General features: G+C 39.8%; 1 long non-coding RNA gene across 1 annotated transcript; it reads left to right on the forward strand.

Annotated features, from left to right (window-relative positions):
• Positions 1–20191: 20191 nt before the first annotated feature.
• LOC146718970 (uncharacterized) lies at positions 20192–20623 on the forward strand. Its single transcript, XR_014919521.1, has 2 exons — positions 20192–20409; positions 20489–20623. It is a non-coding gene; the product is annotated as an uncharacterized LOC146718970 (long non-coding RNA).
• The last annotated feature ends 2346 nt before the right edge of the window (positions 20624–22969 follow it).

A 22969-nucleotide genomic window follows, 5' to 3' on the forward strand; every position in this document is an offset into this window, starting at 1 on the left:
AAAAAAGCACTTGACAATTGTGTTGGTGACAGCTTTTGTTATAATATCAATAATATTTCTATGAATATGGGATACTGTTACATGTTTGCATAGACTTTTGTGAAATATGGAGACACTCCTGGCATTATATGAACAAAGTGAGACTCATTTTTTAGGGTTGGTGGAGATGTGTGAAGATCCAAACAATCCCTGTCAGTGATGGAGAAGCTTTGATGAAAATATTTGGTAAAAAGTTCACCAGCATGAAGGAAATTAAGTTTCAAACTTTCCTTAGGAGGAGCCCAGCACGCCTGCTTAAAGAAAAGTAAGTGTGGCGATGTGGATGCTTGCAGCGACTGCTGTATAGAGGCCATCCTGCTACACATGAAACACATCAGAGTCATAATTGTTATTTTAGTCACGTGTTTGTTTATTATCCTTATTGTTTTATCTGGGACTGTTTGCAGACATCTCAGAGAGAGGAGACACCAGCATCTGAACAGAGACTCAAACCAGCAACCTGCAGCTCCCTGCTTGGCTGCTCCAGTTTTCTCCTCACTCATGTTGCCCACCAGTGATTTCTAGCTGCCCACCCAGACAGCAGGCTAGAATATGCGCTGAGCCTCAGCACCCAGTACTTGGATATGTTTTCTTTATTATATAATGAACCAGACCCCAAAAAGTAAACAGCTGTTATTGCTAGGCAACGGGAGCAGCATTTGGTGATGCAGCACCTGACATTCCTGACCATGTGGGCGGAGCATGCATGGAATGGAATGTTTAGTAGAACTGTGCAACACAAGCACTTAGTTACAGCATTGTTCATTGTATCCAGACACAGCTAGAGACACATCTACAGCAGCATCTCTGTGCAGGACAAACGACAGTTGACAAAGAAAACATCAAAAACTTCACTTCACTCCTCTACAATACGTTGGTTCCTTTGTTTAAAAGGCCAAAATGAATCGAGGGAGAACGAGAAGAGGATCGGCGAGTGCTTCACCTCACAATTCAGTACAGCTGATTAACCTGCAAGAAGAATTTGAAATGATACAGGCTGAAAATGTCAAATTAAAAGAAGAGGCAGAAAAATCAAGAGGAGAAGCTAAAAATTCAAAGTTTGAAACTGAAGTAGCATTGCAGGAATTACTGCATGTGGGTCTCAAAGTTAAAGGTGAGAAAATGGGAAAACAACAGGCAGAAAACAAGAATGAAAACATGAAGAAAGAACTGTTGGAAGCTCAAAAAGCATTGGAGGAAGAGAAAAGCACAGCACAAGAAGCCAAAAATAAATATCTAACTGCAAGGAAGGAGGCAGGAAATGTGATACAGGAATTACAGGAGGTGCAGGAAGCTTTTGAAGAGGAAAAAAGGAAAATGCAGTTGACAACACAAGAAGCTGCAAATGTAATGGCTGAAGCTGAAACACTAAGAAAGGAATTACTGCACATGAAGCAACAACTTCAAGAGGAGAAAAAACGTAAACACGAGGCCGAAAATGAGATTGAAAATATGAAGAAAGAATTGTTGGAAGCTCAAAAAGTGTTGGAGGAAGAGAAAATTAAAATACAGGAAGCAAAGAAAGAAATGGAAGATACAAAGAGTTACAATCAAAACATGAAGAAGGAACTGATGAAAGTGCAAGAAGAACTTGCAGAAGAGAAAATTGAGGTGAAGGCATTCAAGAAAGAAATGACCGGCTCTGTGGTGACCAAGAAAGACTGCAAAGACGCACTTAAAGAAATACAAAAGCACAAAAAGGAAGCTAAAGAGCTCCTCAAACACAAAGTGAAACTCGCCAAACAGCAGCTGCAAGAAAAATTTAAAGATGCCGAGGAGCAGCTCAACAAAACCTTAAAAGAACTGAAGGCAAAAGAAAAGAAAGCCGAGGACAGGAGGGGATTCTGGAGCAGACTGCTGAGAAAGAACTGATCCAGCAGCATCGCGTTTGAGGACATCAATAGTTTCTTCCTCCTCTCTCCACCTTTCTTTCACCCCATCCTTCTTCTTGGGACGTTTGTTTGTTTTTTAAAAACTCTAATCTAAATACATGTACTGAAATACACAAATAAAATGACCATAACTTGACCTCATGTTGCCTGCTTCTTTTCTTGTGTGTCTGTGGATGTAAAACAGTAACACACCTCCTGCTCTGTGTGTCTTTAATTGTAAATAAATGCAAGATGTTTTCATTTTAAAATGCAGTGCAAAAAACTTCTGCTCTAAATCTTTTTTTTAGCAAAAAGCTTTTTTTTTTTGCCTGTTGTGGAAGTTTTCCATTTAAATAAAGCTGCAGACGAGCGGTGAGCGATAGCTAACATTCTTTAATCCAAACACACATAGAACAGACAACCAAGCTTGATGAAGTCCCTGCATGACCGCGGGACAGATGGTCAGCAGAGTCTCCCTGAGCCTAGCATTGCTCTCAGTTAAGTACCTTCTCCAGGAACTAAAGGCAGTACACAGCTGTTTCACATCTTAAGGTTCACACTCCCTTGCTACCTACCAGAGTCCTCGAAGACACAAAAGACTCTTCCTGTAGAGTTGTCTGCTTCCCCCAACTTCCTTACTACACCCCCTCCATTTGTCTTACTGTATGGGTGTGAGACATGTTAAAATCCAGTGGCACCAAGGTATCATACAATAAAATAATGTGATTAATACATAAGTAAAAGAAATTCCTATACATGCCCCTTCCTGATTTCTTATGTTTTAACATGTTTGTTACACTTACATGTTTCCAATTTCAAATGTTAACACAGATGTTCAGAGTAAATACAGATTGTAGTTTTTTAAATGATGATTTCATTTAGTTTGGGGAAACAGCTCTACAACTTTACCTCATGTAGAAAAAGTCATTTCCTTCTAAACCTAATAAGTGGTTTTGTCATCTAGCAAGAACTGCAATCAAGCATTTGCAATAACTAATAAAAAAGCACTTGACAATTGTGTTGGTGACAGCTTTTGTTATAATATCAATAATATTTCTATGAATATGGGATACTGTTACATGTTTGCATAGACTTTTGTGAAATATGGAGACACTCCTGGCATTATATGAACAAAGTGAGACTCATTTTTTAGGGTTGGTGGAGATGTGTGAAGATCCAAACAATCCCTGTCAGTGATGGAGAAGCTTTGATGAAAATATTTGGTAAAAAGTTCACCAGCATGAAGGAAATTAAGTTTCAAACTTTCCTTAGGAGGAGCCCAGCACGCCTGCTTAAAGAAAAGTAAGTGTGGCGATGTGGATGCTTGCAGCGACTGCTGTATAGAGGCCATCCTGCTACACATGAAACACATCAGAGTCATAATTGTTATTTTAGTCACGTGTTTGTTTATTATCCTTATTGTTTTATCTGGGACTGTTTGCAGACATCTCAGAGAGAGGAGACACCAGCATCTGAACAGAGACTCAAACCAGCAACCTGCAGCTCCCTGCTTGGCTGCTCCAGTTTTCTCCTCACTCATGTTGCCCACCAGTGATTTCTAGCTGCCCACCCAGACAGCAGGCTAGAATATGCGCTGAGCCTCAGCACCCAGTACTTGGATATGTTTTCTTTATTATATAATGAACCAGACCCCAAAAAGTAAACAGCTGTTATTGCTAGGCAACGGGAGCAGCATTTGGTGATGCAGCACCTGACATTCCTGACCATGTGGGCGGAGCATGCATGGAATGGAATGTTTAGTAGAACTGTGCAACACAAGCACTTAGTTACAGCATTGTTCATTGTATCCAGACACAGCTAGAGACACATCTACAGCAGCATCTCTGTGCAGGACAAACGACAGTTGACAAAGAAAACATCAAAAACTTCACTTCACTCCTCTACAATACGTTGGTTCCTTTGTTTAAAAGGCCAAAATGAATCGAGGGAGAACGAGAAGAGGATCGGCGAGTGCTTCACCTCACAATTCAGTACAGCTGATTAACCTGCAAGAAGAATTTGAAATGATACAGGCTGAAAATGTCAAATTAAAAGAAGAGGCAGAAAAATCAAGAGGAGAAGCTAAAAATTCAAAGTTTGAAACTGAAGTAGCATTGCAGGAATTACTGCATGTGGGTCTCAAAGTTAAAGGTGAGAAAATGGGAAAACAACAGGCAGAAAACAAGAATGAAAACATGAAGAAAGAACTGTTGGAAGCTCAAAAAGCATTGGAGGAAGAGAAAACCACAGCACAAGAAGCCAAAAATAAATATCTAACTGCAATGAAGGAGGCAGGAAATGTGATAGAGGAATTACAGGAGGTGCAGGAAGCTTTTGAAGAGGAAAAAAGGAAAATGCAGTTGGCAACACAAGAAGCTGCAAATGTAATGGCTGAAGCTGAAAAACTAAGAAAGGAATTACTACATGTAAAGCAACAACTTCAAGAGGAGAAAAAACGTAAACACGAGGCCGAAAATGAGATTGAAAATATGAAGAAAGAATTGTTGGAAGCTCAAAAAGTGTTGGAGGAAGAGAAAATTAAAATACAGGAAGCAAAGAAAGAAATGGAAGATACAAAGAGTTACAATCAAAACATGAAGGAGGAACTGATGAAAGTGCAAGAAGAACTTGCAGAAGAGAAAATTGAAGTGAAGGCATTCAAGAAAGAAATGACCGGCTCTGTGGTGACCAAGAAAGACTGCAAAGACGCACTTAAAGAAATAGGAAAGCACAAAAAGGAAGCTAAAGAGCTCCTCAAACACAAAGTGAAACTCGCCAAACAGCAGCTGAAAGAAAAATTTAAAGATGCCGAGGAGCAGCTCAACAAAACCTTAAAAGAACTGAAGGCAAAAGAAAAGAAAGCCGAGGACAGGAGGGGATTCTGGAGCAGACTGCTGAGAAAGAACTGATCCAGCAGCATCGCGTTTGAGGACATCAATAGTTTCTTCCTCCTCTCTCCACCTTTCTTTCACCCCATCCTTCTTCTTGGGACGTTTGTTTGTTTTTTAAAAACTCTAATCTAAATACATGTACTGAAATACACAAATAAAATGACCATAACTTGACCTCATGTTGCCTGCTTCTTTTCTTGTGTGTCTGTGGATGTAAAACAGTAACACACCTCCTGCTCTGTGTGTCTTTAATTGTAAATAAATGCAATATGTTTTCATTTTAAAATGCAGTGCAAAAAACTTCTGCTCTAAATCTTTTTTTTAGCAAAAAGCTTTTTTTTTTGCCTGTTGTGGAAGTTTTCCATTTAAATAAAGCTGCAGACGAGCGGTGAGTGATAGCTAACATTCTTTAATCCAAACACACATAGAACAGACAACCAAGCTTGATGAAGTCCCTGCATGACCGCGGGACAGATGGTCAGCAGAGTCTCCCTGAGCCTAGCATTGCTCTCAGTTAAGTACCTTCTCCAGGAACTAAAGGCAGTACACAGCTGTTTCACATCTTAAGGTTCACACTCCCTTGCTACTTACCAGAGTCCTCGAAGACACAAAAGACTCTTCCTGTAGAGTTGTCTGCTTCCCCCAACTTCCTTACTACACCCCCTCCATTTGTCTTACTGTATGGGTGTGAGACATGTTAAAATCCAGTGGCACCAAGGTATCATACAATAAAATAATGTGATTAATACATAAGTAAAAGAAATTCCTATACATGCCCCTTCCTGATTTCTTATGTTTTAACATGTTTGTTACACTTACATGTTTCCAATTTCAAATGTTAACACAGATGTTCAGAGTAAATACAGATTGTAGTTTTTTAAATGATGATTTCGTTTAGTTTGGGGAAACAGCTCTACAACTTTACCTCATGTAGAAAAAGTCATTTCCTTCTAAACCTAATAAGTGGTTTTGTCATCTAGCAAGAACTGCAATCAAGCATTTGCAATAACTAATAAAAAAGCACTTGACAATTGTGTTGGTGACAGCTTTTGTTATAATATCAATAATATTTCTATGAATAAGGGATACTGTTACATGTTTGCATAGACTTTTGTGAAATATGGAGACACTCCTGGCATTATATGAACAAAGTGAGACTCATTTTTTAGGGTTGGTGGAGATGTGTGAAGATCCAAACAATCCCTGTCAGTGATGGAGAAGCTTTGATGAAAATATTTGGTAAAAAGTTCACCAGCATGAAGGAAATTAAGTTTCAAACTTTCCTTAGGAGGACCCCAGCACGCCTGCTTAAAGAAAAGTAAGTGTGGCGATGTGGATGCTTGCAGTGACTGCTGTATAGAGGCCATCCTGCTACACATGAAACACATCAGAGTCATAATTGTTATTTTAGTCACGTGTTTGTTTATTATCCTTATTGTTTTATCTGGGACAGTTTGCAGACATCTCAGAGAGAGGAGACACCAGCATCTGAACAGAGACTCAAACCAGCAACCTGCAGCTCCCTGCTTGGCTGCTCCAGTTTTCTCCTCACTCATGTTGCCCACCAGTGATTTCTAGCTGCCCACCCAGACAGCAGGCTAGAATATGCGCTGAGCCTCAGCACCCAATACTTGGACATGTTTTCTTTATTATATAATGAACCAGACCCCAAAAAGTAAACAGCTGTTATTGCTAGGCAACGGGAGCAGCATTTGGTGATGCAGCACCTGACATTCCTGACCATGTGGGCGGAGCATGCATGGAATGGAATGTTTAGTAGAATTGTGCAACACAAGCACTTAGTTACAGCATTGTTCATTGTATCCAGACACAGCTAGAGACACATCTACAGCAGCATCTCTGTGCAGGACAAACGACAGTTGACAAAGAAAACATCAAAAACTTCACTTCACTCCTCTACAATACGTTGGTTCCTTTGTTTAAAAGGCCAAAATGAATCGAGGGAGAACGAGAAGAGGATCGGCGAGTGCTTCACCTCACAATTCAGTACAGCTGATTAACCTGCAAGAAGAATTTGAAATGATACAGGCTGAAAATGTCAAATTAAAAGAAGAGGCAGAAAAATCAAGAGGAGAAGCTAAAAATTCAAAGTTTGAAACTGAAGTAGCATTGCAGGAATTACTGCATGTGGGTCTCAAAGTTAAAGGTGAGAAAATGGGAAAACAACAGGCAGAAAACAAGAATGAAAACATGAAGAAAGAACTGTTGGAAGCTCAAAAAGCATTGGAGGAAGAGAAAAGCACAGCACAAGAAGCCAAAAATAAATATCAAACTGCAAGGAAGGAGGCAGGAAATGTGATAGAGGAATTACAGGAGGTGCAGGAAGCTTTTGAAGAGGAAAAAAGGAAAATGCAGTTGGCAACACAAGAAGCTGCAAATGTAATGGCTGAAGCTGAAAAACTAAGAAAGGAATTACTGCACATGAAGCAACAACTTCAAGAGGAGAAAAAACGTAAACACGAGGCCGAAAATGAGATTGAAAATATGAAGAAAGAATTGTTGGAAGCTCAAAAAGTGTTGGAGGAAGAGAAAATTAAAATACAGGAAGCAAAGAAAGAAATGGAAGATACAAAGAGTTACAATCAAAACATGAAGAAGGAACTGATGAAAGTGCAAGAAGAACTTGCAGAAGAGAAAATTGAGGTGAAGGCATTCAAGAAAGAAATGACCGGCTCTGTGGTGACCAAGAAAGACTGCAAAGACGCACTTAAAGAAATAGGAAAGCACAAAAAGGAAGCTAAAGAGCTCCTCAAACACAAAGTGAAACTCGCCAAACAGCAGCTGAAAGAAAAATTTAAAGATGCCGAGGAGCAGCTCAACAAAACCTTAAAAGAACTGAAGGCAAAAGAAAAGAAAGCCGAGGACAGGAGGGGATTCTGGAGCAGACTGCTGAGAAAGAACTGATCCAGCAGCATCGCGTTTGAGGACATCAATAGTTTCTTCCTCCTCTCTCCACCTTTCTTTCACCCCATCCTTCTTCTTGGGACGTTTGTTTGTTTTTTAAAAACTCTAATCTAAATACATGTACTGAAATACACAAATAAAATGACCATAACTTGACCTCATGTTGCCTGCTTCTTTTCTTGTGTGTCTGTGGATGTAAAACAGTAACACACCTCCTGCTCTGTGTGTCTTTAATTATAAATAAATGCAATATGTTTTCATTTTAAAATGCAGTGCAAAAAACTTCTGCTCTAAATCTTTTTTTTAGCAAAAAGCTTTTTTTTTTTGCCTGTTGTGGAAGTTTTCCATTTAAATAAAGCTGCAGACGAGCGGTGAGCGATAGCTAACATTCTTTAATCCAAACACACATAGAACAGACAACCAAGCTTGATGAAGTCCCTGCATGACCGCGGGACAGATGGTCAGCAGAGTCTCCCTGAGCCTAGCATTGCTCTCAGTTAAGTACCTTCTCCAGGAACTAAAGGCAGTACACAGCTGTTTCACATCTTAAGGTTCACACTCCCTTGCTACCTACCAGAGTCCTCGAAGACACAAAAGACTCTTCCTGTAGAGTTGTCTGCTTCCCCCAACTTCCTTACTACACCCCCTCCATTTGTCTTACTGTATGGGTGTGAGACATGTTAAAATCCAGTAGCACCAAGGTATCATACAATAAAATAATGTGATTAATACATAAGTAAAAGAAATTCCTATACATGCCCCTTCCTGATTTCTTATGTTTTAACATGTTTGTTACACTTACATGTTTCCAATTTCAAATGTTAACACAGATGATCAGAGTAAATACAGATTGTAGTTTTTTAAATGATGATTTCATTTAGTTTGGGGAAACAGCTCTACAACTTTACCTCATGTAGAAAAAGTCATTTCCTTCTAAACCTAATAAGTGGTTTTGTCATCTAGCAAGAACTGCAATCAAGCATTTGCAATAACTAATAAAAAAGCACTTGACAATTGTGTTGGTGACAGCTTTTGTTATAATATCAATAATATTTCTATGAATATGGGATACTGTTACATGTTTGCATAGACTTTTGTGAAATATGGAGACACTCCTGGCATTATATGAACAAAGTGAGACTCATTTTTTAGGGTTGGTGGAGATGAGTGTGAAGATCCAAACAATCCCTGTCAGTGATGGAGAAGCTTTGATGAAAATATTTGGTAAAAAGTTCACCAGCATGAAGGAAATTAAGTTTCAAACTTTCCTTAGGAGGAGCCCAGCACGCCTGCTTAAAGAAAAGTAAGTGTGGCGATGTGGATGCTTGCAGCGACTGCTGTATAGAGGCCATCCTGCTACACATGAAACACATCAGAGTCATAATTGTTATTTTAGTCACGTGTTTGTTTATTATCCTTATTGTTTTATCTGGGACAGTTTGCAGACATCTCAGAGAGAGGAGACACCAGCATCTGAACAGAGACTCAAACCAGCAACCTGCAGCTCCCTGCTTGGCTGCTCCAGTTTTCTCCTCACTCATGTTGCCCACCAGTGATTTCTAGCTGCCCACCCAGACAGCAGGCTAGAATATGCGCTGAGCCTCAGCACCCAGTACTTGGATATGTTTTCTTTATTATATAATGAACCAGACCCCAAAAAGTAAACAGCTGTTATTGCTAGGCAACGGGAGCAGCATTTGGTGATGCAGCACCTGACATTCCTGACCATGTGGGCGGAGCATGCATGGAATGGAATGTTTAGTAGAACTGTGCAACACAAGCACTTAGTTACAGCATTGTTCATTGTATCCAGACACAGCTAGAGACACATCTACAGCAGCATCTCTGTGCAGGACAAACGACAGTTGACAAAGAAAACATCAAAAACTTCACTTCACTCCTCTACAATACGTTGGTTCCTTTGTTTAAAAGGCCAAAATGAATCGAGGGAGAACGAGAAGAGGATCGGCGAGTGCTTCACCTCACAATTCAGTACAGCTGATTAACCTGCAAGAAGAATTTGAAATGATACAGGCTGAAAATGTCAAATTAAAAGAAGAGGCAGAAAAATCAAGAGGAGAAGCTAAAAATTCAAAGTTTGAAACTGAAGTAGCATTGCAGGAATTACTGCATGTGGGTCTCAAAGTTAAAGGTGAGAAAATGGGAAAACAACAGGCAGAAAACAAGAATGAAAACATGAAGAAAGAACTGTTGGAAGCTCAAAAAGCATTGGAGGAAGAGAAAACCACAGCACAAGAAGCCAAAAATAAATATCTAACTGCAAGGAAGGAGGCAGGAAATGTGATACAGGAATTACAGGAGGTGCAGGAAGCTTTTGAAGAGGAAAAAAGGAAAATGCAGTTGGCAACACAAGAAGCTGCAAATGTAATGGCTGAAGCTGAAAAACTAAGAAAGGAATTACTGCACATGAAGCAACAACTTCAAGAGGAGAAAAAACGTAAACACGAGGCCGAAAATGAGATTGAAAATATGAAGAAAGAATTGTTGGAAGCTCAAAAAGTGTTGGAGGAAGAGAAAATTAAAATACAGGAAGCAAAGAAAGAAATGGAAGATACAAAGAGTTACAATCAAAACATGAAGAAGGAACTGATGAAAGTGCAAGAAGAACTTGCAGAAGAGAAAATTGAGGTGAAGGCATTCAAGAAAGAAATGACCGGCTCTGTGGTGACCAAGAAAGACTGCAAAGACGCACTTAAAGAAATAGGAAAGCACAAAAAGGAAGCTAAAGAGCTCCTCAAACACAAAGTGAAACTCGCCAAACAGCAGCTGAAAGAAAAATTTAAAGATGCCGAGGAGCAGCTCAACAAAACCTTAAAAGAACTGAAGGCAAAAGAAAAGAAAGCCGAGGACAGGAGGGGATTCTGGAGCAGACTGCTGAGAAAGAACTGATCCAGCAGCATCGCGTTTGAGGACATCAATAGTTTCTTCCTCCTCTCTCCACCTTTCTTTCACCCCATCCTTCTTCTTGGGACGTTTGTTTGTTTTTTAAAAACTCTAATCTAAATACATGTACTGAAATACACAAATAAAATGACCATAACTTGACCTCATGTTGCCTGCTTCTTTTCTTGTGTGTCTGTGGATGTAAAACAGTAACACACCTCCTGCTCTGTGTGTCTTTAATTGTAAATAAATGCAATATGTTTTCATTTTAAAATGCAGTGCAAAAAACTTCTGCTCTAAATCTTTTTTTTAGCAAAAAGCTTTTTTTTTTTGCCTGTTGTGGAAGTTTTCCATTTAAATAAAGCTGCAGACGAGCGGTGAGCGATAGCTAACATTCTTTAATCCAAACACACATAGAACAGACAACCAAGCTTGATGAAGTCCCTGCATGACCGCGGGACAGATGGTCAGCAGAGTCTCCCTGAGCCTAGCATTGCTCTCAGTTAAGTACCTTCTCCAGGAACTAAAGGCAGTACACAGCTGTTTCACATCTTAAGGTTCACACTCCCTTGCTACCTACCAGAGTCCTCGAAGACACAAAAGACTCTTCCTGTAGAGTTGTCTGCTTCCCCCAACTTCCTTACTACACCCCCTCCATTTGTCTTACTGTATGGGTGTGAGACATGTTAAAATCCAGTAGCACCAAGGTATCATACAATAAAATAATGTGATTAATACATAAGTAAAAGAAATTCCTATACATGCCCCTTCCTGATTTCTTATGTTTTAACATGTTTGTTACACTTACATGTTTCCAATTTCAAATGTTAACACAGATGATCAGAGTAAATACAGATTGTAGTTTTTTAAATGATGATTTCATTTAGTTTGGGGAAACAGCTCTACAACTTTACCTCATGTAGAAAAAGTCATTTCCTTCTAAACCTAATAAGTGGTTTTGTCATCTAGCAAGAACTGCAATCAAGCATTTGCAATAACTAATAAAAAAGCACTTGACAATTGTGTTGGTGACAGCTTTTGTTATAATATCAATAATATTTCTATGAATATGGGATACTGTTACATGTTTGCATAGACTTTTGTGAAATATGGAGACACTCCTGGCATTATATGAACAAAGTGAGACTCATTTTTTAGGGTTGGTGGAGATGAGTGTGAAGATCCAAACAATCCCTGTCAGTGATGGAGAAGCTTTGATGAAAATATTTGGTAAAAAGTTCACCAGCATGAAGGAAATTAAGTTTCAAACTTTCCTTAGGAGGAGCCCAGCACGCCTGCTTAAAGAAAAGTAAGTGTGGCGATGTGGATGCTTGCAGCGACTGCTGTATAGAGGCCATCCTGCTACACATGAAACACATCAGAGTCATAATTGTTATTTTAGTCACGTGTTTGTTTATTATCCTTATTGTTTTATCTGGGACAGTTTGCAGACATCTCAGAGAGAGGAGACACCAGCATCTGAACAGAGACTCAAACCAGCAACCTGCAGCTCCCTGCTTGGCTGCTCCAGTTTTCTCCTCACTCATGTTGCCCACCAGTGATTTCTAGCTGCCCACCCAGACAGCAGGCTAGAATATGCGCTGAGCCTCAGCACCCAGTACTTGGATATGTTTTCTTTATTATATAATGAACCAGACCCCAAAAAGTAAACAGCTGTTATTGCTAGGCAACGGGAGCAGCATTTGGTGATGCAGCACCTGACATTCCTGACCATGTGGGCGGAGCATGCATGGAATGGAATGTTTAGTAGAACTGTGCAACACAAGCACTTAGTTACAGCATTGTTCATTGTATCCAGACACAGCTAGAGACACATCTACAGCAGCATCTCTGTGCAGGACAAACGACAGTTGACAAAGAAAACATCAAAAACTTCACTTCACTCCTCTACAATACGTTGGTTCCTTTGTTTAAAAGGCCAAAATGAATCGAGGGAGAACGAGAAGAGGATCGGCGAGTGCTTCACCTCACAATTCAGTACAGCTGATTAACCTGCAAGAAGAATTTGAAATGATACAGGCTGAAAATGTCAAATTAAAAGAAGAGGCAGAAAAATCAAGAGGAGAAGCTAAAAATTCAAAGTTTGAAACTGAAGTAGCATTGCAGGAATTACTGCATGTGGGTCTCAAAGTTAAAGGTGAGAAAATGGGAAAACAACAGGCAGAAAACAAGAATGAAAACATGAAGAAAGAACTGTTGGAAGCTCAAAAAGCATTGGAGGAAGAGAAAACCACAGCACAAGAAGCCAAAAATAAATATCTAACTGCAAGGAAGGAGGCAGGAAATGTGATACAGGAATTACAGGAGGTGCAGGAAGCTTTTGAAGAGGAAAAAAGGAAAATGCAGTTGGCAACACAAGAAGCTGCAAATGTAATGGCTGAAGCTGAAAAACTAAGAAAGGAATTACTGCACATGAAGCAACAACTTCAAGAGGAGAAAAAACGTAAACACGAGGCCGAAAATGAGATTGAAAATATGAAGAAAGAATTGTTGGAAGCTCAAAAAGTGTTGGAGGAAGAGAAAATTAAAATACAGGAAGCAAAGAAAGAAATGGAAGATACAAAGAGTTACAATCAAAACATGAAGAAGGAACTGATGAAAGTGCAAGAAGAACTTGCAGAAGAGAAAATTGAGGTGAAGGCATTCAAGAAAGAAATGACCGGCTCTGTGGTGACCAAGAAAGACTGCAAAGACGCACTTAAAGAAATAGGAAAGCACAAAAAGGAAGCTAAAGAGCTCCTCAAACACAAAGTGAAACTCGCCAAACAGCAGCTGAAAGAAAAATTTAAAGATGCCGAGGAGCAGCTCAACAAAACCTTAAAAGAACTGAAGGCAAAAGAAAAGAAAGCCGAGGACAGGAGGGGATTCTGGAGCAGACTGCTGAGAAAGAACTGATCCAGCAGCATCGCGTTTGAGGACATCAATAGTTTCTTCCTCCTCTCTCCACCTTTCTTTCACCCCATCCTTCTTCTTGGGACGTTTGTTTGTTTTTTAAAAACTCTAATCTAAATACATGTACTGAAATACACAAATAAAATGACCATAACTTGACCTCATGTTGCCTGCTTCTTTTCTTGTGTGTCTGTGGATGTAAAACAGTAACACACCTCCTGCTCTGTGTGTCTTTAATTGTAAATAAATGCAATATGTTTTCATTTTAAAATGCAGTGCAAAAAACTTCTGCTCTAAATCTTTTTTTTAGCAAAAAGCTTTTTTTTTTTGCCTGTTGTGGAAGTTTTCCATTTAAATAAAGCTGCAGACGAGCGGTGAGCGATAGCTAACATTCTTTAATCCAAACACACATAGAACAGACAACCAAGCTTGATGAAGTCCCTGCATGACCGCGGGACAGATGGTCAGCAGAGTCTCCCTGAGCCTAGCATTGCTCTCAGTTAAGTACCTTCTCCAGGAACTAAAGGCAGTACACAGCTGTTTCACATCTTAAGGTTCACACTCCCTTGCTACTTACCAGAGTCCTCGAAGACACAAAAGACTCTTCCTGTAGAGTTGTCTGCTTCCCCCAACTTCCTTACTACACCCCCTCCATTTGTCTTACTGTATGGGTGTGAGACATGTTAAAATCCAGTGGCACCAAGGTATCATACAATAAAATAATGTGATTAATTCATAAGTAAAAGAAATTCCTATACATGCCCCTTCCTGATTTCTTATGTTTTAACATGTTTGTTACACTTACATGTTTCCAATTTCAAATGTTAACACAGATGATCAGAGTAAATACAGATTGTAGTTTTTTAAATGATGATTTCGTTTAGTTTGGGGAAACAGCTCTACAACTTTACCTCATGTAGAAAAAGTCATTTCCTTCTAAACCTAATAAGTGGTTTTGTCATCTAGCAAGAACTGCAATCAAGCATTTGCAATAACTAATAAAAAAGCACTTGACAATTGTGTTGGTGACAGCTTTTGTTATAATATCAATAATATTTCTATGAATAAGGGATACTGTTACATGTTTGCATAGACTTTTGTGAAATATGGAGACACTCCTGGCATTATATGAACAAAGTGAGACTCATTTTTTAGGGTTGGTGGAGATGAGTGTGAAGATCCAAACAATCCCTGTCAGTGATGGAGAAGCTTTGATGAAAATATTTGGTAAAAAGTTCACCAGCATGAAGGAAATTAAGTTTCAAACTTCCCTTAGGAGGACCCCAGCACGCCTGCTTAAAGAAAAGTAAGTGTGGCGATGTGGATGCTTGCAGCGACTGCTGTATAGAGGCCATCCTGCTACACATGAAACACATCAGAGTCATAATTGTTATTTTAGTCACGTGTTTGTTTATTATCCTTATTGTTTTATCTGGGACTGTTTGCAGACATCTCAGAGAGAGGAGACACCAGCATCTGAACAGAGACTCAAACCAGCAACCTGCAGCTCCCTGCTTGGCTGCTCCAGTTTTCTCCTCACTCATGTTGCCCACCAGTGATTTCTAGCTGCCCACCCAGACAGCAGGCTAGAATATGCGCTGAGCCTCAGCACCCAGTACTTGGATATGTTTTCTTTATTATATAATGAACCAGACCCCAAAAAGTAAACAGCTGTTATTGCTAGGCAACGGGAGCAGCATTTGGTGATGCAGCACCTGACATTCCTGACCATGTGGGCGGAGCATGCATGGAATGGAATGTTTAGTAGAACTGTGCAACACAAGCACTTAGTTACAGCATTGTTCATTGTATCCAGACACAGCTAGAGACACATCTACAGCAGCATCTCTGTGCAGGACAAACGACAGTTGACAAAGAAAACATCAAAAACTTCACTTCACTCCTCTACAATACGTTGGTTCCTTTGTTTAAAAGGCCAAAATGAATCGAGGGAGAACGAGAAGAGGATCGGCGAGTGCTTCACCTCACAATTCAGTACAGCTGATTAACCTGCAAGAAGAATTTGAAATGATACAGGCTGAAAATGTCAAATTAAAAGAAGAGGCAGAAAAATCAAGAGGAGAAGCTAAAAATTCAAAGTTTGAAACTGAAGTAGCATTGCAGGAATTACTGCATGTGGGTCTCAAAGTTAAAGGTGAGAAAATGGGAAAACAACAGGCAGAAAACAAGAATGAAAACATGAAGAAAGAACTGTTGGAAGCTCAAAAAGCATTGGAGGAAGAGAAAACCACAGCACAAGAAGCCAAAAATAAATATCTAACTGCAAGGAAGGAGGCAGGAAATGTGATACAGGAATTACAGGAGGTGCAGGAAGCTTTTGAAGAGGAAAAAAGGAAAATGCAGTTGGCAACACAAGAAGCTGCAAATGTAATGGCTGAAGCTGAAAAACTAAGAAAGGAATTACTGCACATGAAGCAACAACTTCAAGAGGAGAAAAAACGTAAACACGAGGCCGAAAATGAGATTGAAAATATGAAGAAAGAATTGTTGGAAGCTCAAAAAGTGTTGGAGGAAGAGAAAATTAAAATACAGGAAGCAAAGAAAGAAATGGAAGATACAAAGAGTTACAATCAAAACATGAAGAAGGAACTGATGAAAGTGCAAGAAGAACTTGCAGAAGAGAAAATTGAGGTGAAGGCATTCAAGAAAGAAATGACCGGCTCTGTGGTGACCAAGAAAGACTGCAAAGACGCACTTAAAGAAATAGGAAAGCACAAAAAGGAAGCTAAAGAGCTCCTCAAACACAAAGTGAAACTCGCCAAACAGCAGCTGAAAGAAAAATTTAAAGATGCCGAGGAGCAGCTCAACAAAACCTTAAAAGAACTGAAGGCAAAAGAAAAGAAAGCCGAGGACAGGAAGGGATTCTGGAGCAGACTGCTGAGAAAGAACTGACCCAGCAGCATCGCGTTTGAGGACATCAATAGTTTCTTCCTCCTCTCTCCACCTTTCTTTCACCCCATCCTTCTTCTTGGGACGTTTGTTTGTTTTTTAAAAAACTCTAATCTAAATACATGTACTGAAATACACAAATAAAATGACCATAACTTGACCTCATGTTGCCTGCTTCTTTTCTTGTGTGTCTGTGGATGTAAAACAGTAACACACCTCCTGCTCTGTGTGTCTTTAATTGTAAATAAATGCAATATGTTTTCATTTTAAAATGCAGTGCAAAAAACTTCTGCTCTAAATCTTTTTTTTAGCAAAAAGCTTTTTTTTTTTTGCCTGTTGTGGAAGTTTTCCATTTAAATAAAGCTGCAGACGAGCGGTGAGTGATAGCTAACATTCTTTAATCCAAACACACATAGAACAGACAACCAAGCTTGATGAAGTCCCTGCATGACCGCGGGACAGATGGTCAGCAGAGTCTCCCTGAGCCTAGCATTGCTCTCAGTTAAGTACCTTCTCCAGGAACTAAAGGCAGTACACAGCTGTTTCACACCTTAAGGTTCACACTCCCTTGCTACTTACCAGAGTCCTCGAAGACACAAAAGACTCTTCCTGTAGAGTTGTCTGCTTCCCCCAACTTCCTTACTACACCCCCTCCATTTGTCTTACTGTATGGGTGTGAGACATGTTAAAATCCAGTGGCACCAAGGTATCATACAATAAAATAATGTGATTAATACATAAGTAAAAGAAATTCCTATACATGCCCCTTCCTGATTTCTTATGTTTTAACATGTTTGTTACACTTACATGTTTCCAATTTCAAATGTTAACACAGATGATCAGAGTAAATACAGATTGTAGTTTTTTAAATGATGATTTCGTTTAGTTTGGGGAAACAGCTCTCCAACTTTACCTCATGTAGAAAAAGTCATTTCCTTCTAAACCTAATAAGTGGTTTTGTCATCTAGCAAGAACTGCAATCAAGCATTTGCAATAACTGGTGATGAGTGTGTTACAGCGCTGTGGAGGAAATTTGGTCCTCTCTTCTTTGCAGAATTGTTTTCATTCGGCCACTTTGGAGGGTTTTCCAGCATAGGTTGAGTTTTTAAGGTCATGCTAAACCATCTCAATCTGATTGCAGTCTGCACTTTGACCAGGTCAAAACCTCCATGTTGTTTTTTGAGCCATTCAGAGATGATCTTGCTGCTGTGTTTTGCATTATTGTCCTGGTGTACTTGAGCTTCAGGGCACACTAAATGAGACAAGTGAGGCCTTCAGGTTTTTCACATTTTCTGGATTAAGGCCCTCATCGTGGTTCGATTCCCAAAGCGCTTGAAATGCCTTTGTAACCCTTTCCAGACTGATAGAGTTCAGTGTTTCGTAGCTGTTTCTTTAGATGTCCACGATGTTGCTTTTTGAGATCTTTTAGTCAACTTCACTTTTTTTTGCCTGTCCCATTTGGTTCTTTAGCCATCAGAATTGTTGTCTGAAGACCAACAAGGAGACCCAATGGATTTACTTTCCCAAATTGATCATCACAGCCTTGCCGTATTGGTCCATTTGATCGACCTTTGTTGTTATTATTTATTTTATTTTCAGTTGTTACAGACGGGACAGACATGACTGAGGAATAGGAAAGGGAGACAGAACGATGAAGGAGAGGAGCAAAGAAAAACTGAACAACAATATTCACCTTATGTTTAATTTCTACCTTCATTAAAGAGACTCAGAAATTTTGAGGTTAGATAAATAACTTGTAACCAGGTACATATCTGAAAATTTCTTTTGTGTAATGTATCTTCTTATTTTTGTTGCATGAAGAATCTGTGTATGTGGACACTCACTATTTGCCCTCTTTTTCAGGTCCTCACGTGTGTCCTTTACAAGCAGAGACTCACTGATAGACAACTCTGTTACCAGTTCTAGGGCTGACGCACCCACCCACATCCCCACCCCCGGTGTATCCTTTATAGGTATGCAAGTTTCTAAATGAAATAAATCACATTGACCTTAAAAATGTGTTTAATCTTGACCAAAGTCCTCAGTTATGGGAAAATAAACTGGAACTGCAAGTTGTGCAACTTCACAACCACAAAAAGATTAGACCTGCTGAAACACGTCAGGCTAATGCATGGGCACTCCAAGTCCACTCCATACCCTGCCTTCATGCAGATTGCCCTTGCACTGTCAAGACATGGGGTGCATTAAGGACACATTTGTCAAGGCATCATTCACAGTCATCCCAGCCAGGCAACATCCTTTCATTCACGTGCATTGTCTGTAATTCATGCTCTTTTGACAGTGGGAGGCAGTTATTTGAACATCTTGGTGGCCATCATTGTGATTTGGCGCTATATAAATTGAATTGAATTGAATCTAAAAAAGTTTGAAACTGTGCCATGTGTTTTTGAGGATTATGATTATAAGGTTAACAAATACACAACATTCCACAGCCACAAGAGTAGAAAACACAACCCACATTCCTTGGAAGATTTCAAGACTAATGTTCTTCATCAATACCAAAAGAACCCGGATGAAGAATGTGACATTGTTGATGATGACAATGAATGTGGCTCAGTCCTTGAGGAGGATGAGGACTTAAACAAAATTATTACTAATAAAGTGGGGCTACTCCTCCTGAAAATCGAGAGCATTTTCAATGTCTCCAATTCATGCATTGACGAACTAGTAGAGGAACTTCATTTCTTTACAGCATCTGCATCTGGTCCCGTCAGTAAGGCAAGGCAAGGCAAATTTATTTGTATAGCACAATTCAACAACAAGGTGATTCAAAGTGCTTTACAGAGACATTAGAAACAAAAACAAATAAAAAGCATGATTTAAAATTGATTAAAACAAACAAACTAACTAACTAAACACACACATTTCACACCTGTTCGCGCGATCTGAACCCTTATCGTAAGGGGAGCTACCAGTCCTTCTGTGGACGAGCTACTTTCTATTTTAAATTCCCTGAATTTAAAATCACTAGACCCAGTCTAGACCCAGTTGGGGAGCTACCCAGAGCTCTAAACCCACTTAACAAACAAACAAACAAACAAACAAACAAACAAACAAACAAACAAACAAACAAACAAACAAACAAACAAACAAACAAACAAACAAAACAGTATATAAAATCAAAACAGATAAAATCAGAACAGTAGATAAAATCAGTAGTTAGTGTAAGTTTTGAAATTTAAGCTTAACAAACAAACAAAACAGTATATAAAATCAAAACAGATAAAATCAGAAATAGATAAGATCAGTAGTTAGTGTAAGTTTTGAAATTTAAGCTTAAAAGTGTGGATTTGGTGCTTTATTCAAATGCAGCTGAGAACAGGTGAGTCTTCAACCTGGATTTAAATAAACTGAGTGTTTCAGCTGATCTGAGGCTTTCTGGGAGTTTGTTCCAGATATAAGGAGCATAAAAGCTGAATGCAGCTTCTCCGTGTCTGGTTCTGACTCTGGGAACTGATAAAAGACCGGATCCAGATGACCTGAGGGATCTGGAAGGTTCATACTGGGTCAGGAGGTCAGTAAAGAAATAATTCTGAGCACTTTGAGAAAACATGGCTGTACATTGGAAGACTCAGTGATTTCAGAACTGGTCAAAGACCTTTGCCGGCTAAGCCCCGTCTGTGCTGCTTTAAGAGTGCAAGGGCCTTTAAGCAGTCAGTTCAGGAGAGAGCAATTTAGAAAGGAGCATCTCTCATTGACTGAACCTGTTAATGTCACGGTCCCCGTGCCTGCTCGGCTGGCCCTGTGTGGCTACATGTTATGTTTTGTCTTTTCTCTCTCTCCTCTCTCTCTGCTCGCTGCCTGGGCGGAGCTCATTGTGAGCTCCCGGCCTCCACCACCTGTAGGCAATCACCTGTGGCTCCTCACCCTGTTTGCTCCCGCTACTTAAGGCAGTGACTGAGAGCACCTCGCCGCTGGACTATTGAATAACGCTCGTCAGTGCTACTTTAGCCTCAGCCAGTTTTGAGCTCTGTCCGTAAAAGTTCCATGCTAACCCTTGTTCTCTGTATGCAGATTTCTCGTGTTTTGGTTTGGAGACTCTGGACGCTTTTCCCGACCCCGCTCTGCACCCCTGGGAACCCTGGCCCCCTTCTCCCTCACCTGTATATAGTGCACCTGGAGTGTGTAAATAAACCTGTTTTTCTGAGACTTCAGTCTGCGCCGAGTCCTCCCTGCTCCTCCGTGACAGTTAAGTACATACTTGATAGTACAGATAATAAAACATTTCAGTATATACCAATCCTCCCATTATTATCTCAACTTGTGGACAACAGAGACATTCAAAACACAATATTACAAAACAAAAGGCCATCTGATGTCTCTTCGGAATACAAATCATTTAATGATGGATCTTTACTAAGAGAAAACAGCTTTTTATGTGAAGACGAACTTAAACTCTCACTCATCCTTTATATAGATGACTTTGAGATATGCAACCCTCTGGGAACATCCCGCGAGAAGCATAAAGTCACAGCTGTGTATTGGGTGTTTGCAGACATACCTGCCACATTGAGCTCTACACTGACTTCCATTTACTTAACCATTTTATACAAGGCAAATGATGTCAACCAGTTTGGCTATGCAAAAGTTTTGGACCCACTGCTCAAAGATTTGAAGTCCTTTGAAGATAATGGTATTTTTGTTTCAAGTCTGGGCAAAGTGGTCAAGGGCACTGTACTTGCTGTAGTCGCTGACAATCTTGGCACTCACTCAATAGGCGGGTTTGTTGAAAGCTTTTCAGCTTCACATTTCTGTCGCTTTTGCATTGGCGAAAGGTCACAGATCCAGGAGCATGAAGTAGGAGAAGGACTGTTTCCTCTACGGACTAAGTCCAACTATGCCATCCATGTCAAAGCAGCACTGTCTGATCCTGCAGAAGCTCACCACTGTGGAGTTAAAAGACAGTGTCCAATCTCAGACAGACTCAGTCACTTTCATGCTACATCAGGTTATCCCCCAGATGCTTTGCATGATTTGCTTGAAGGGATTGTACCTGTTGAAATTTCACTCTGTCTTGATGTGTTAATCAGGAAGAAATGCATATCTCTTGAGCAGCTCAACCGTTCCATCCGTTGCTTTCCTTACAAATGGAGTGACAAAACAAACTGTCCACAACCCATTGCCCCAAATTTCACAGCGCGAAAAAGTGTAGGAGGTAATGCACACGAAAACTGGTGTTTGTTGAGAATGATACCACTCGTGATTGGTGACAAAGTACCAGAAGATGAGCCTGCTTGGGAGGTTTTAATGACCCTGAAAGATGTTGTTGAGCTTGTCATGGCTCCTCTCCACACAGATCACACAATAGGATACATGCAAAGTAAGATCTCAGAACACCGTTACAGATATTTAGAAGTGTTCCCAGAGGAGAAACTGAGACCAAAACATCACTTTCTCGAGCACTATCCTTTGCTTACAACTGTTTATGGGCCACTTGTACATTTCTGGACTATGCGATTTGAAGCCAAACATCGATTCTTTAAAAGGATTGTGAGGCAGACTGGGTGTAGAAACATCCTCATGATAATGGCAAGAAAACACCAATCGATGATTGCGTATCATACCCACGATTACAACCACCAAAGGCCAGCACTGTCAGTGTCCCAGAAGGCTCAAGTGGCAGTCGATGTTCTAAAAGACAGCATTAAGGAGTCCCTTGCAAGGAAGTTCCCCAAGAAGACTTTGTGAACATGACAAATAAAGCAACCATTTTAGGCACAGACTATAATATTGGCATGATGCTGCCGTTTGGCTCAACAGGAGGCCTACCTGACTTTGCAGAAATCCATCAAATAGTGATTGTGCACAGAACTCCTGTGTTTGTTCTGAAGTTGCTTAGAGGCTGGTACTGTGAACACCTGAGGAGTTTCAAAGTAGAGCCCACAGGAGAGACAGAAATCCTTAAACATTCTGAATTGAAAGAAACATGGCTGCATACAATACAGCAGATGGCTGTATGGTGTCCCTTAAACACTTCATCTGCACATCAGAGTAAGTGTAATGGGTTGATTATTTCTGTTCTATCAAATGTTTGTGCACTTATTGAAATTATTGAAAAAATATATTATTTTACCAACAACTATATGGGCAGGCGTCCTGTCTTATTTGTTTATTGTAATGTTTATTTAACAGGAACAATACATACAACATTGAAAAAGAAAATGGAAACATGTGATGCATACTTAACCCTCCTATTCTATTGCCCTTATCTCCCTCTTCTTAAAATGACAATCAAAAATTATTTATTCAAAATTCTACTGAACTAAATCTCTGCTTTTATTTCTCTGGCAGAAGATAATGAAGAAAATATATGCATGTAAGCTTATCAACTATTAAGAACCTGTCTCAATTTCTTTTCTTTCTCTGTCTCTACAGCTGAGGAAACACAAACCAAACAACAATGGCAGTCCAGTTAAGAGTCATTTTAGAAGAACACAGCATTCATAAGTTGACACTTCCAACAGGAATTCCTAATACAGTGGAAGATCTTGTTTC

The sequence above is a fragment of the Copadichromis virginalis genome, linkage group LG1 (genome assembly GCF_057382275.1).
Source record: "Copadichromis virginalis isolate Kocher_CV1m ecotype Utaka linkage group LG1, C_Virginalis_male_GT1.1, whole genome shotgun sequence".
NCBI lineage: Eukaryota > Metazoa > Chordata > Actinopteri > Cichliformes > Cichlidae > Copadichromis > Copadichromis virginalis.